The following is a 14,836-nucleotide window of genomic DNA, read 5'->3' on the forward strand; positions in this document are numbered from 1 at the left end:
TCAAAGACTATTTTTTGGATGAAGAACCACGTTTAAAAAAGTACATTATTTTAGAGAAATTTTGTTGTAATATTTTGACAGCTGAAATGATTACTAAGTCCTTGATTATTCTTCTTTTCAGAACATACTCAACATCTTTAGATTTCGTCCTTGAAACCACAGAGTGACTGCAAAAACTCACCAACAACCACAAGTTTTAAAAAATATCACTGGTCTTCTGACAAGTAAGTTTTCCATTTCAAGTTTTGTTTTCTCCCTAACTTGTATTTCATCTCTGTGTTTATTATATGAATGACCATGCTCATTTTCTGTGCAAAGTGCATGACTGTGAATTGTATAGTGTGAAAGTTTGAATGAAATCTATCAGCATAAATAAACAGATATAGCAGAGATGAAATTCTGAATCACCTCATTCCAACTTGTACCAGCGATACTATACTCGTATCTCTGGATGTTTTAGCATTTTCTCCTCACAATAGGATGTGGTTAAATCCTCATTTCTGGGAACAGAATTGTAGTATCAGTGTCAGGAAATGCTTATCTTTTTGCAATTGTGTTCTTCACCTTGGGAGTCTATAAATGTTATTCATTTTGGCAAATGAGACCCTAAAGTTCACTGGAGTTTGCATGGATACCTAAGAGAGTTCTTGCATATAATTTTCCTTTGCCCCAAATTATACTGCTACTTCAGATCATAAAATTGGGCAAACTCAATACGTTTTAAGAGCAGAAATGTATGAGGAACATAGCAACAATAACTTCTTCTAAACCTTACAATATAAGTTGGCACTTGAGACTTGAGCTTCTTCACCTGAAGTTCTAGTAGTGGTTTCTTCTGTGACTCTTCTGATGCGCAAGACACTGAGATCTTTGGTACTGAACATTAAGATTCCAGTGGATCGTTTTCAGATCCAACCAACTGGGCATATTTCTGACAATAACAGTGGCTGTAAGCTTTCTTTGCCCATTTAATCTCCCCTAGTCTCTCTGCATGTCTTGGTCTTCTGAAAAGTTAAAACATCTTAGTCTCAGACTTGTACTACATCTGATAGGATTATAGGTAATGTCCTCAAAGTACACCAAGGTAGGTTTGTGTTGGATATTAGGAAAAAATTCTTTTCAGAAAAAGTAGTAATGCTTTGGAACAGGGAGGTGATGGCATCACTATCCTAGGAGGTATTCAAGAGCCATGTGGATGTGGCACTGAGGGAAATGGTTAGTGGGCATGTTGAAGGTGGGTTGGTGGTCGTACTGGATGATCTTGATGATCTTTTCCTAGCTTTATGATTTTGTATGTCATAAACTTCCTAACACCTGACTAAAATCAGTACCTTACACAATGCAGTCTACCTTGGTTATACCAGAAAAAAAAATTGTTTACATAGTATTGCATATTATTACATAATATTATCTATATTGCAGCAATACCAGACTTGCTTTCTTCTTCCTGCTCCGCGTTGTCTTTCTCATATTCTGTTGCATTCTACTAAATTTATACCTGCCTTTAAACCTTCTCATGCCTGTGCAGTCTTGATACATCATACTGTTGCTATTCTATGTAAAGTGAGAAGCTCAAACCTTGAAAAAGGTCTTTGAAATTATTTCGCCCATTATTGTTACAATTTCTGGACTGTCTTGTGAATATGGAAGGAAATGGGAAGAAGAGCTGCTCTGATCCCTCACTTCTATCATCATGGAACAATAGGAAATCCTTCTTTCAAAACCATTAAAGCCTTTCAAAGTAACCAGAAGTTACTCAATCTGAGCAAAGTCCAAGATGAAAACTCTGAGACAAATATCATGATGGTATCTCTCAAAAATAGTGGAGTTTGTACAGAAGTTGAGAAACCTGAGTAAACTTAGGGAAAGGGAAACATCTGGAAAGTGCTGGGAACAATAACATCTGAGGATAGCATCTGTCTAGAGGTCTAATCAGATTGGAAAAATGAGAAGAAAAAGAATAACTTACTGTGGAGGAGGGAGGAAGAGTATCCTTACTGTTTGTTAAGGGGAGCAGTAGGCAAAACTGCTTTCTGTTCAGGACATGTTGAAGGAAAACCTCAGAACTTAAAGTTTTCTTGCTCATAAGGTGTCTTATATAAGGTATATATAAAGAATAAGGTGTCTAAGAACTTATATCTTAAAACACAAAAATATTTCTAAGTAATGGAGTCCAATCATCCTAGTTTCTTAAGTGGGGGACTTTATATGTAGATATTTATACATTAAATATATATGTGAATATATATAAATCCGTTCTGAGAGACTACTTCACCAAAATAGCAATGAAAAGTCTCATATCACTACAACATTCCTCCATCTTTCTTTGTGGTTTCATATAGCTACATATAGCTGTAAATATTATGTTATTTACTTCTTGTTGGAATATATTCCTCCTCAGTGTACCCAATGGATTTTATAAAACTGAATGGCTGGTTACATTCTGCCTCAGCCCTGACAATCATATTTGATCACCCCATGCATGATTGGTAATGAAATTTTAGTACATTATCACTTCTTGCCTCTGCATATTTCTGAAATAACGATGAAGAGAATACATTCATTACCTCATGTTTCATAATTAAGCAAATTTTGCTGCCTACAGTCTCCAGAATAAAAGATATTTAGTGCATTATTTAATATAAAAGAGGAAAAAAGTGATGTAAAAAATATGTGCTATTTACATAAAGTAGTGAAAATACAGAATAAGAAACTTTGAGTTCATATTACTTTTAATGAAATTACGTTTAAGGCATATAAGTTGTAGATGGCAAACCTGAAATTTCACATTCTATACAAGCAGATGACATGGTAGGATTTTTCTCATTTTCCAATGGTTTTACAATTGCAAAATCAGTTTCTGTCTTTCTACTGGCTTGCTTGCTTTTCAGCCATTTTGGCTATAAGCGTGTAGCAAAACTTTTGTGTCTTTGAGGTCTGAAACAAACAGAGTGTCATAATTTACGTATAATTTACATTTCTCTCTTTCCATAAAGTAGAAGTGCTGAATACCTTATTTATTACTGAATAATCTCTCTTCTAATTTTCTGTAGTTTTGTGTGGTTTGGTTTTCTATCTGTGTGAGTCTTCCTGTTTACTTGATTGAACATTCACTTGGATTTTACTAACAGGAAAGACAGGCTAGAGACCACTGCTTTAATTTCTTCTTCTATATTTGTCTCTAAGATGCAATTTTGGAGATGTCTTGTTTACCACAAAAAGCATATCATAAGGAAGCTGAGAGCATTTGCCACATTGTCAATCCAATTCTAATATCTGAATTACCGAATCTGTATGTGGCACCATGCATATCAGCACTGTGAAAAAAACTGAGTTACCATCTCAACAAGATAAGAAATAAATAGAGAGTCAACCTGGAAGGAGAAAAAGGAAGTTTTCATTTTGAAATGAGAGGGCAAGGGGAAAAGGCTCTATTTGGGTTTACATAAACTGATCTGTGTTAACCAAGAAAGAACCCTGTGTTTTGAGTCAGATGCAACAAAATCAGTGGAGGAAGACAGGCTGGTTCAGAGCATAGGTAGCAATAGTGATAGTCAGATTTTGTAGAGCAGAACTGTAGTAGTGACTTGTTTGGTCCAGGGTTAATTCCCTCTACTAAGGAATAATTTCTAATTTCCTCTACTGAGGAGTGTTTTACCTCAAGTCCCTCACCTCTGATTACAACACCTTTCAACTGCCTTGACCCTACAGTATTCCCAGGCAAAGTATGCATTATAGTCTACTTTGATCTACACAAAGTTCTGATTAAAAAAAAAAAAATACCCTACACAATGTCAACCAACTAATCTAGTTTATCACAGAAAATAATTGGCATCAGGGGTCCTAAGTGAGGGAGGGCACTTGCAGTGAGTTTCAACAATGTTTACAGACACATTTTCAACATTTTTCAGACAACTTGGAAGCTGACAAAATATCCCTGTCCATGAAATTTGCAGATGATACAGAGTCCAGGCACCTTACTGTAGCAAGCAACCTGGGTTGCTTGGTAACCTCAGGCCAGCTATCAAAGTAAAATACTGAATTTAAGGCTAAAGAATACAGATTTCACTGGGGGAAAGGGAAGGTGTGTTCTAAAGAGTTCCTAGCCTTTGAGTGGGGAAAAAAAAATCATGAATTGGAGCAAATAAGTAATCTGAGTGAGAAAATGGATAGCATAAAAGGGGGGTGGTCGTTTTGTTTGAGAGGTTGGCTTCAGAGTGATACTAGAATACTGTGTTCTGATGTCCTTGCTTTAAGAAAAGGATGTTGGGAATCGGAGAGGTTCAGAAGAGGGCCACTGAAATTGTTAGTATGCTGATGTGTGCAACAGATTTGAAGAGCTGTGTCTGCTTTGGTTATTTAAAAAGCCTCTGAGATACAATTTGATGGCCCTGCCATGGGGAAAAGCAAGAAAGGAACATAATTGAAATCATCACCTGGTCTTTCTTTTGCATGTTTACTTTTTAATTAGTTTCCTGGAAAAGTGCTGGTTCCTCTCAGCTGGTATCATTAAAGTGGTTTGATTTTCTGCCACAGTGCAGCAGTAGATAATACAGTGAGTGACCTCACTTATTTGATAATCTAGACTGGGAAGTACATTATGACCCCAGTGAGAGTGGTTAATTTCCTTTAACTTTGTATTCTCCTTGCTTACAATGTTGTTGATAGGCAACATACTTCCCACAGTAAAAACAGCAATGGGGGATAAGTCCTTGATCACTGCATCACTGTCGTGAGACTATTATATATGGGATTATTTTGACTATTACTTTGAATTTGCTACTTCTGTTTGGAAAGGTGGAGCTAGGCTATGTGATCTTTAGGCAGTTATATAAAAGCTCCTCTTTTGTTGTATTAGAAACCAGTTACTGACATTTCACATTTATTACATGTGTATTTGTTTTATTTAATTAAGCTGATCTGTTGGTCAAAATAGCCATTCTTTGTACTGAGTAAAGAGAACAGTTGAGTTTCTTTGTTTACTCTGTCATACAAGGTTTTAAAGTGAGTAGATTTCAGCCTCGGAAGTTTTAACTACACTGGAAAACAAGCTTTTTTGCTTTTGTAATCTCTCAAGAGGTAGCTTTGCATAGACGAGCGATTGAGCAGAACTAGCCTGAATGAAGAAAATATCTTCTCTGCAACTGCAGGGGAAACTACAGCTATCAACCTTGGGCTTAACACTTAGTTGGAGGCTGTTTCCTCAATCACTCAAACTCTCCCAGCTCAGTGATGTGACTGTAAACCGTTCTGTAAACCACTGCCAACAGATATGTAATACCAGAATACTCCATGTTATTTAATGTAAATAAATGCATGGAAGTTTGACAGCATATTGTTTAAAAATTATACTTAATTTTTAATAATCCCATTTTAAAATATATATTTAATCTGAAAAAAAAAAGTTTCTAGTTTAAAATAAATGACAAAAAATAGGAGGAAAAACAGTTTAAAATAAATATATTCTTGCATTAAAAAGCAATAAATCGGTATTTACCCAGGCTATCTATAAGACAACAGAAATTTAAGCAAACAGCTCTACTTTACATAACATTTGCAAACACTAGAGGCAATAAATAATTGAAATAGTATTCTGCTTAAGAAAACAAGTGTGTTACACATAGTGTTGATCTGTTTATTCTAACAGGCATAAAAAAGGCAAAATGTATTCTAACAGGCATAAAAAGGGCAAAATATAGTGTAATATCTTTGTGAAAATAACCAGGATTATTATCATAAAGAAAAAATAATCTTATTTAATGAATTTCAGGACAAGACCATAGGAATGTAAATATTTTTGTCTCAGTTTTTAAATTCAAGATGGAATCCAAGCAACGGCATTGGAACCCTTTTTGGTAGTGCTGTTAATAAAGAGCTAATTAAAAGCTCATTTTCATCTTTCATACATGTAATTCCATGCATGCCATTGGCAGAATTCAGTGTATTTTCTTACAAATATAATTTATATGATATGAAGAAAAAGGAAGCTAATTATGAATGCAGCCTCTGTTTCACTTCCTAGAAGTGAATTTTGAATGTCAGGTGCCTCTCCATTTCCTTAATGTTAAATTCTGTTCAATCAAGTGTAATGGATTTACTTTCAGCTATCTTTCTCAACTTTCTAGCAGACTTTCTGCAGGATGAAGCAAAATGGCATTATAACCTCTGCTAGGGGAAGAGGCCCAGGAAAATTCAGATGAATGTAGGTAGACTCTAAATAAAAAACATTTGCCTGTGACCCAACATTTGTTTGGTAACGAATGCAGTTATGTAGACAAATGGCACTGATCACAATTCTCTTTCTCTGCAGCATAGCAGTAACTCAATGTGGAATATTGCTGAACAGATAGATATTATTTTGATATTGGCTGAAGTATACTTGCACAATCTGACAGAATGCTAGTTGACTGAGCTGACAGGTATAGTAAATAAAGACCTTGGCCATGAGAGATGCTGAGCACCTGTGACACATGTCTTTGTCAATTTGGAGTTTTGCAGATACATGCATGAACAGAAATGAAGGGTCACTGTAGCCTGGCTTTGGGAACAGCAGAGGGGACAGCTGAATGAGAGATTCAGTCTTAGGGAGCCTCCAAGCAGATAAGAAATATGAGTTGCCCGTGACATAAAAAGGCAGAAATTCTGTACAGCTCAAATGTGCTAACACTGCATTTGAAGGGTTTCTTTTCACGTAGACTTGGCGCCGGCATGGATATTGCCCAGTTGTGCTGCTGGCACTCAGTGGTTAACCCACGGGTGTCACCATCTTCCCTGCAGCCATGTGTAGGCCACAACACAGCCCTGCCATTCTCCACAGAAACGTGACCGTGGCCTGGCCAGGGGCTCTGCTGTAACCACGTAGCACCTGGGCACTGGCAGTCAAGCAGTCCTTACCAAGCAAGTGTAACTGTGTGAGCCACAGCACTGTACAGGTACCATTTGCAGAGAATGTGTGCAGCAATACAAAGGAGATGGGAAGGCAGGTCATGCTGGGTGTTGTAGTCACTGCCCTCATCCTCACAGTCTCTCCTCCAGTGCTCAAAGATCGCATAGATCTATATCTTTCTAACTTCCAAAATATATCTGAAGCACCTAAGCTAAGAGAGAGCAACATCCCAGGCTCCTCTTCCAGTTAGTATAGAGTAATGGGTGGGCAAGACTGGTCACTCTGGTTCACTCAAGGTCTGAGTGGGCCTTCAGAGGTGTCTGTTTTTCTCCAGTATCAGCGGAAGGCAGTTGTTTTCCCGATTAAGGTTAAGTTTGCAAAGGTAAGAAGGATCATTGTGAACGTCCATTCTCATTTCTGTAGGTGAAGGGAATGAGCATGCCCCAGCATCTCCTCTCCTCCCCTGTAGGGTCACTGCACATCTCTTGCAGAGTAGGTTAACATAGCACCTACAAAATAAAAATAGAAGAAACCCACACTGCTGCCACTGGGATCCCTGGAGTTGTGGTGTGCATCTGTGACACCCTGCCTCCAGCAGCCAGCTCCCTGGAGCCCTGCCTGTGGTGTATGGCTCTGGCAAAGGGCTGCACATTCCTGACAGCCCAAGGAATGTGAGGTAGAGAGCAAATGAGTTTGGTGACTTTTTAAGGAGGAGTGCCAATCTGTGATTTCCACATTCTATGATGACATGGCAAATATTGTCAGGCTGAAGAACAGATTTGGCTAAACAGAGTTTAATTAACTGTACATAAATATTATTTTTGTATTGTAATGCAAATAAGCAGTTAAAAGTTAACAACATTTATTAGACACATTCTTTGCCTGTCTTGTCAAGTGGCCAAAGAACCAGAAGTATGGTACATTAGGAAGAAACAAAGCCATTTAATTATCATAAGTAAACTATTCCTGGTGACTCTTTTATTATTTTGCTAGTGGTTGAAGTTCTCCTACTATTTCCTGAGTTTATGTATTGCAGTAAAAGTGCAGACCATCTCTCTCCAGACTTATCAACTTCATCAGGCTTAGGGAGTTGAATTGGAAAAAAAAAAAAAAAGTAAAAATAATAATACTGAATTATTTTACACTGCTATAGGACATTAAAGAAGAAGAGAAAAAAGAGAAAAGTGTCAATTTCATTGCTATTTGTTTTATAATAGAATCTTCCCTTTTCTTCTCCATTTTACTCCCATAAAGGACTCAAACAATGTGTTCAATCCTCGCCAAAAGGTCACTGTTGTCCTACAACAGAGTCCTCCCTCCCCTTCCTGGCACTTCTGCATGCTGTGAATAGAGCTCTCTTTCTGAGGCTGAGCTCTATCAGCAGGAAGGTGCACAGGGAGCAGCAAAGTGTCACCCTCACCCCCCCATACACACTCCTGGAGGTCAAGTACATCACCCCTGGGATCTGCATAAACGCTGTTGGGAAAGGGAAGATCTGTCACGCCAGACCTGCTGGTGCTGCCAAGCCTCCTCATCAAACATTCCATTGCATTGTGTTGTTAATTTAAACAAATACGGTCTCCTTGACAGATAACTCCTAGAGACAGGTGGAGCTTTATATTGGATTTCTCAGTGTAGTTTTTAATTTTTATGTTTATGTATGCATTTTTTGCTTTGTGGACTCTTGATTTGACAAGGGGTTGGTGAAATAACGCATCCTGGAATATCCAGTAGTCAAAGGGCTGCTCTTACCAACTGGAGCCTGACACTCATCATCACAGTAAATATGTTTAATCTTAGTTTTGTCTTATAGTATTCAGTGGGAGTTCTTACGGATTGATGTTTGAGTCTGTATGACTAATGCTGTTCTATCTGTAAGGATGTGCAGGAAAGCTGCTGCCATTCTAGCCTGTGTTGTGAAGAAGTAAGAGGCAAAATAACTTGTGAAAATCAGGGAAAGGACTCTACTATAAGGCTGCTGAGACCGGTGATTTCACTGGCTTGAGATCACACCTTCCACTGTAACTGAATGGATGGGGTCTGAGCAGAACAAGGTGCAGTGAACTGAAAACTACAGGATTTGAGCTGGAGGAGGAAATGGCAGCCTCAGACCCTATGACAGACCAAGACATTGAGACTGCCTGTAGTGTCAAAATTGTTTGTGAGAGCATAAAGGGATGTTTTTCTGCCTCGTGTATTTTCATATTTCCTAAGTTAAACTGTGCCTATGTGCATTTACAAGTGTCACTTTCTCTTTGCTTGCTTGTAGGAGCTCTGGCCAGCTCCAAGACCTCCATAGGAAACTGTAAAGATTCTGGAGGCAAAGATGCACAAAATTCCCCATCTTCTTACAAACAATGCAAAAGAAATATTTAAAGGATCTAGCTGCTAATGCTTAGCATGCCTTAGCTCAGCATGTGCAAAGGGAAATCTGGGGCACTAGGGACACTTACGGGACAGAGCACAGAGTGCACATGCAGTATCAGCACAGTCCCTGACAAAACTCATGTCTGTATTCTCCATGAGCAAGCAGTAGAGTTCCTGAGGAAAAATGAGCAAGAATACCTAACTATCAATTTTGAGAAACAGCTACCCCAGTTTTAACTGTAGCTTTTCAAAACATCCAGCATCACGTAGACAACCTTAGAGGTTTTTGAATGTGTGATGAGGTTTCAAATTATCTGTATACATTGCCTCAACTTTTATGTTTGTTAGCCTTAGTTATTGGTGATATTTTTTGTGTACTGGCATGGAAAAAAATAGACTAGAGAGACCCAAAAGATGACTGTCAAGACTGAGAGTGTACGTAGCAAAATGACCAGAAAGAGACTGGATCAGTTCCTAGCAAACTAAGAATGTATATTCATTATGCTTGTAACGATGATGGTATGTTTCATAATGTTACTCTTAAGCAAATGTACATTCAGTTTCATGGAGCAAAAACTGCTGTTGCTAAGTTTTAACTTTTAAGTAGTGGATTTATTTGATGTGGCTTAAAAAATATATTAATGGCTATTCATTAGTAGGTATTATCTCTTCCCTTATCCTGCATGATTATTTTTAATTTCAAGTAGTTTCCTGCTTTGTGCATAGAATTATTGACAAAAATATGTCTTTCTTCATCAAATGATTAACTAAATCATCCTTTTATTTATAAGCAGTGCTGTGTCCCTGTGCCCTAAATCTTGCTAGTTGGAGAAGTGGGAGGGAAAGCAATTTAATTAAGTTAACTTTATTGACCCGCTGGAGCTGTTGTTTAATAGCATGGCTCCCTGGAGTGCAGTGCAGGTAAATTGAATGAATGCCACAGAATATCACTTCCCTGCATTGCATATTTCAAACCTTTGCCAGGCAGTTTGGGATGAGCAGCCAATCAGGAAAAAGAGTTTTACACCCTTGCCGGCTTGGATGGCATTTCCCATTATGCTCAGAACAATATGCAGAGCGTTACCAATTCATTCCTGTGAGTGTATCGAGAGGAATAATTCCACGACTGTGTGTTGCGTTGAGCTGCTGTGTTCAGAAGACAACTTTGTGGATTGGCTCTTCAGCCATGTATCAAAAAATACCTTTTTGCGAAGGAGGAAAAATAGCACGAGAGCACTGTGAGTAAATTATTTAATATTAAAACCTGAATATCCTCAGTCTGCATGAGAAATTGGAGTCGAGAAGGATGATGAGAGAGATCTTTCAGAGCTTTGCTTGTCGTTAAGTACTTGGAACAAAACGATCAGGCATGAAACTTCTTTGTTAAACTACTGTTTAATAAAATAATAGCGAGAAAGGCTTCCACAATGTTTTCTCATAGATGATAATGCCTGCTAAGATCAGTGTTACCGTTTCTGTTGTTAAAATCTTTGTCCAGATGTCATATCAATCTCTAAAATCAATACAGCAGCTCTTCTGCCGTTGGCTGGAACACATCCTTTTCTTCCACTGTTCTTAAATACTGCCCGCTGAGTGATGAAAAACAGCATTTCAGTCTGTTGCACCTGTGCTCCCCATCACTTACTTGTAAAGCTAGATCAGTACTGTGCCATGTGGCAGCAACTTTCTGTAGCTTTAACCCTTCCAGAATTTAATGTTTCTCCGTTTAAAAGTGAGACCCAGAGATCCCACCCTCGGCTTTGCTTAAATAATTGCAGCCACTCAGACAATTTGTATTTTGCTCTGGAAAATAGTAAGAGGTACAACTTAAATTACAATTCTTAGCTTTCTCATATTCATATCTGCTGGAAGAGGCATACAATTCCTTCCTTTGATTCAGATTGTGTGTGATTTTTCTTTTTGGATGTGAAAAGATTTTTTTCTTTGCTTCAAACTGATGTTTTTAATTATAAACAAATGGAAAATAAGAGAAGTGGGTTTGAAGGCAAGAGGCATCATCTTTTATTGTGCTGACCAATGTATCTGGAAGAAGCAGACAATTTTTAAGTGTGCAGAACCTTGTTTATGTCTGACGTGGGTGTCTTTAAATGGTCGCAGTTGAAACTTTACAGGCACAATCACTGTTCCTACAGCACAGCACAGGTTATGCTGATGGGATGACTGAACCTCTTCCAGAGCCTCATTTCTGACAACACGGCTTCTCCTTTGTAAGGGCTGGCACTGGCAGCAATCTCTCTTAGTTCTTCTCCAGTCCCCTATGTGCTAATACGCCACACATGACTTCAGAAGTGGTGCCATACACTTTTAACATATAAATCCATATTGTGGTGCAATCTAGAAGAATCTAGGAGCACCCTGACTGATCTTCTGCTCCGAGCTCTGGTGTAGCATTGAGAAGGAGGAGAAATACCTGCAGCCCTCAATGTGAAGTCCAGAAAATAAAACAGCTTTAAGTCAATGTTAGATTAACATGTCTTATGTCTGACACCGCGTGTTTGTGTATTTGCACAACAAGTTGATGTCTTTCATGAGTAATTCTGAGAAGTCTGGGTGATATTCTGGCATACTTCAATAATTCAACAGGCAAACTGCACTGAATCATAAAGGTCTGTTTCCTTGCATAAGAATTCCTGTTGTATTTCTAGATTAAGTTCTTTAAAGATGTTAAAATACATTATTATATATGAGTATTCCTTTTACTTGATAAAAGTTTTAAATGACTATTAAATTAAGGATCATATAATTAGTATTTAATTATTATGTTTACTATTTAACTTTTTACTATATATATTTTACTATGAATGCAAATTAATCAATTCTAGTTGATAGTTGGCACTGACGGACACAGTGGGCACGTTGGTGATGGGTTGATGGTTGTACTAAATGATCTTAGAGGTCTTTTCCAGCCTTAGTGATTCTATGACAGTTCTGAGCGGGGTGCAGGACTTGTGCCCAACACCAATTTAGCCTTCCATGGGTATTGTTCTTGGTGGCACAAGTTGTCCATAGGTAACCGCCCACAGCCTTTCAGCTGTCTCTGCCCCTTTTCATCACATTGTGCTTGTACAGTGGTTTTTTTTTTACTGAACACTGAACTGGTTCGGTCACCTAGGAAAGTTACCCATCTCCTTTTTACTCTCAAGGTCCTTTATAAAGCAGATAGATATGCTCATCTGCTTTGTGGAGTAGCCCCTTGAGTAGTACAACTGAGCATGCATTGGAGGGAAGGGAACCACTGTAGTTTGCTTGGAGGCTGGAAAAAAAAAGTCTATCAAATGATTGGATTTTATGACATGCTATTGACTTGAGGTTTTTAATTATAAATTGCACATAGAGGTGCTTATGGTTAAGTACTGAAAATATTGTTTTCTCTGGCCTAAATCTTTGCTGAAAACTTATGTCAGTACAAGAACAACATATAGGGATAGATTTAGTTACTGATGTTAGAAGAGTTTTTAATGCCAAAAGCTAGGAAGAAGTCTAAGTTGATGAACTTACACCAGAGAGAAAAAAAAAAGTAGTTTATTTATTTGAGGATTATGTAGATAAAAGAAATTTTTGCTTTCTATACTTACAAGAGTTAGGCTGTTTATGAGCTGTCAATTTTTTTAATCAAATGACAGCATATAACAAATTGATAGAAGTAACATATTTTAACTTTTTTGAAGACATTTACAGAAATTTCCCGTCATATCTCTGCTTTGTGATTATCTTTTCCCACACCTAATGATCACTGAGGCATAAGTTTTACAGCTGGAGCAGGATGACACCTTCTAGGATCCAGCTGTTCTGGTTAGTGTCATTTCTGCTTTCTAATGCCATTACTACACCTCAGCTTGTTGCCCCTGAGGGTTTGCTCACAGAGTGCTTTGTGTGATTGCTCCTTAGCCTGAAACTTGCAAACTAAGCCAGACCAGCTCAGACCCACAGTTTGAACCACTTAAAATAAACAGATTTTGCCTCACGCATTTTAGTGCGCCTACAGGCACAACTACAGGCAGAGAAGGGAAAACGGAGGAGTAATGTTGTCAAACCAGTGCGCAAAACCAGCTGTTGCATATAAAGGGAATGCTGGCTATTCCCTTAGTCTGAGATACTTTGCACACTAGAAAACGCAGTAGTAGTGGCTAGGATGTTGGGGTGGTTTTTTTCTTCACATTAATTGATTGTTACTTTATTTAAGTAAATAGAAATCAGTGATGATTTGTCAAATATTTGCTATATGGCAGACAGAAGTTTGCTTTGGAGTGCAGCGTAGTCTCTAAGTCAACCAGTTAGGGAGATAAGAGTTTACTAGGAGATGCCCTCAGCAGCTCAAAGAGCTTAACCTGGCAGTAGATAACTAATGCTGCGTAATCCCAGCTATGGAAAGGCCCAAGGAATTTAGTTTGGTAATTTACTAGGGAATCTATGATGATACCTTCAAAAGAGAAGTTATGTACATGGAGGAGGTGGCACAGTCTGTACACCTGAGGAGAAACCTAAATGTTGCATGGGACTAATTGGTCTCTTTCTATCCTTCAGAATCAAAAATCTGTTGTTGCAGTATCCAAGTTGATTATCTGCCTTCTAATATCCTTAGCATAAAAGGAGTGCAGCAGCATTGTCACAGAAAAAATAAAATACTTTCTTTTCTGCAAATCATCATCATCAAAATATGACTCTTTAAATTCCCTACCTGTAAATGACACTAGCCTTTATTAGTAGGATTAACAAAAGTAGAGGCAGAAATGTACTTTCTCAGAACGGAAGTCCATTATGAGAATTAATCTCACTGAACTTTTAAATAAAATACTATCAGTGAGTCTCTCAGTGAATAAAATCACTGAGAGAAAATATATTTGGAGCCTTGTGTTCTTATATAGATACACTAGGAAGTATTTCTAAATCTTAACCACAGGAGAGAGAGCATTGAGAAAGAAAACACTAAGAAATAAAACTGGTTAAAAAACAGAAACTCTGAAGGGATCTCCACTGTACATTGGTAACGGAGGCATTCGGATTTAAGAAACTATTTCAGAGGCACATCAGTCAAGTTAGAAGTGGTATTTCAAAGACATTTGCTGAAGGATGAAAGGCCAATAATAACCAACATCACAATTTCTGCCACAGAATGGAATTGAATAGTCATTTCAGTACTTTTTTTTTTATGACCATCGTTTCTGTCCTTTAAATGTCTTCTGCATCCAGGATATTAGATGTGATACTGCAATTTAGGCCAGGAAGCACCCCAAGCACTTAGTCTATATCTGGATGTTTTTATCCTGCTTGATCACTATACCTTTAGGAAAATTACTTCTTTCTGTGTGTTACCGTTATTCTTCTTTCAGGAAAGTGGGCAATTAGCATTATAAAATGTTAATGAAAATCCCAGCCTCCATTAATGTCATAAAGGTGCATCTCTATGTTTGCTTAAATATCTTTTGAAATGGGACATCTATTGAGCATTTCCGGAGAAAAAAATTCCATCACAGTTGCTAATACGACCCCTGGCAGGAGATGATGCTGCCTTTGCCCTGCTGTACCCACATATAACTCAGAGTAGATACACTGGTTATCCCG

At 37.9% G+C, this 14,836-nt stretch overlaps 1 long non-coding RNA gene across 1 annotated transcript in view; it reads left to right on the forward strand.

Moving 5' to 3' along the window:
- LOC116216449 overlaps positions 1-14,836 on the forward strand; it is a 394,546-nt gene that overhangs the window by 286,921 nt on the left and 92,789 nt on the right. The window contains exon 3 of the long non-coding RNA XR_004159200.1: positions 122-224. This is a non-coding gene — a long non-coding RNA (uncharacterized LOC116216449). The remainder of the gene's footprint in view (positions 1-121; positions 225-14,836) is intronic.

This window comes from Meleagris gallopavo, chromosome 3 (assembly GCF_000146605.3).
Source record: "Meleagris gallopavo isolate NT-WF06-2002-E0010 breed Aviagen turkey brand Nicholas breeding stock chromosome 3, Turkey_5.1, whole genome shotgun sequence".
Taxonomy (NCBI): domain Eukaryota; kingdom Metazoa; phylum Chordata; class Aves; order Galliformes; family Phasianidae; genus Meleagris; species Meleagris gallopavo.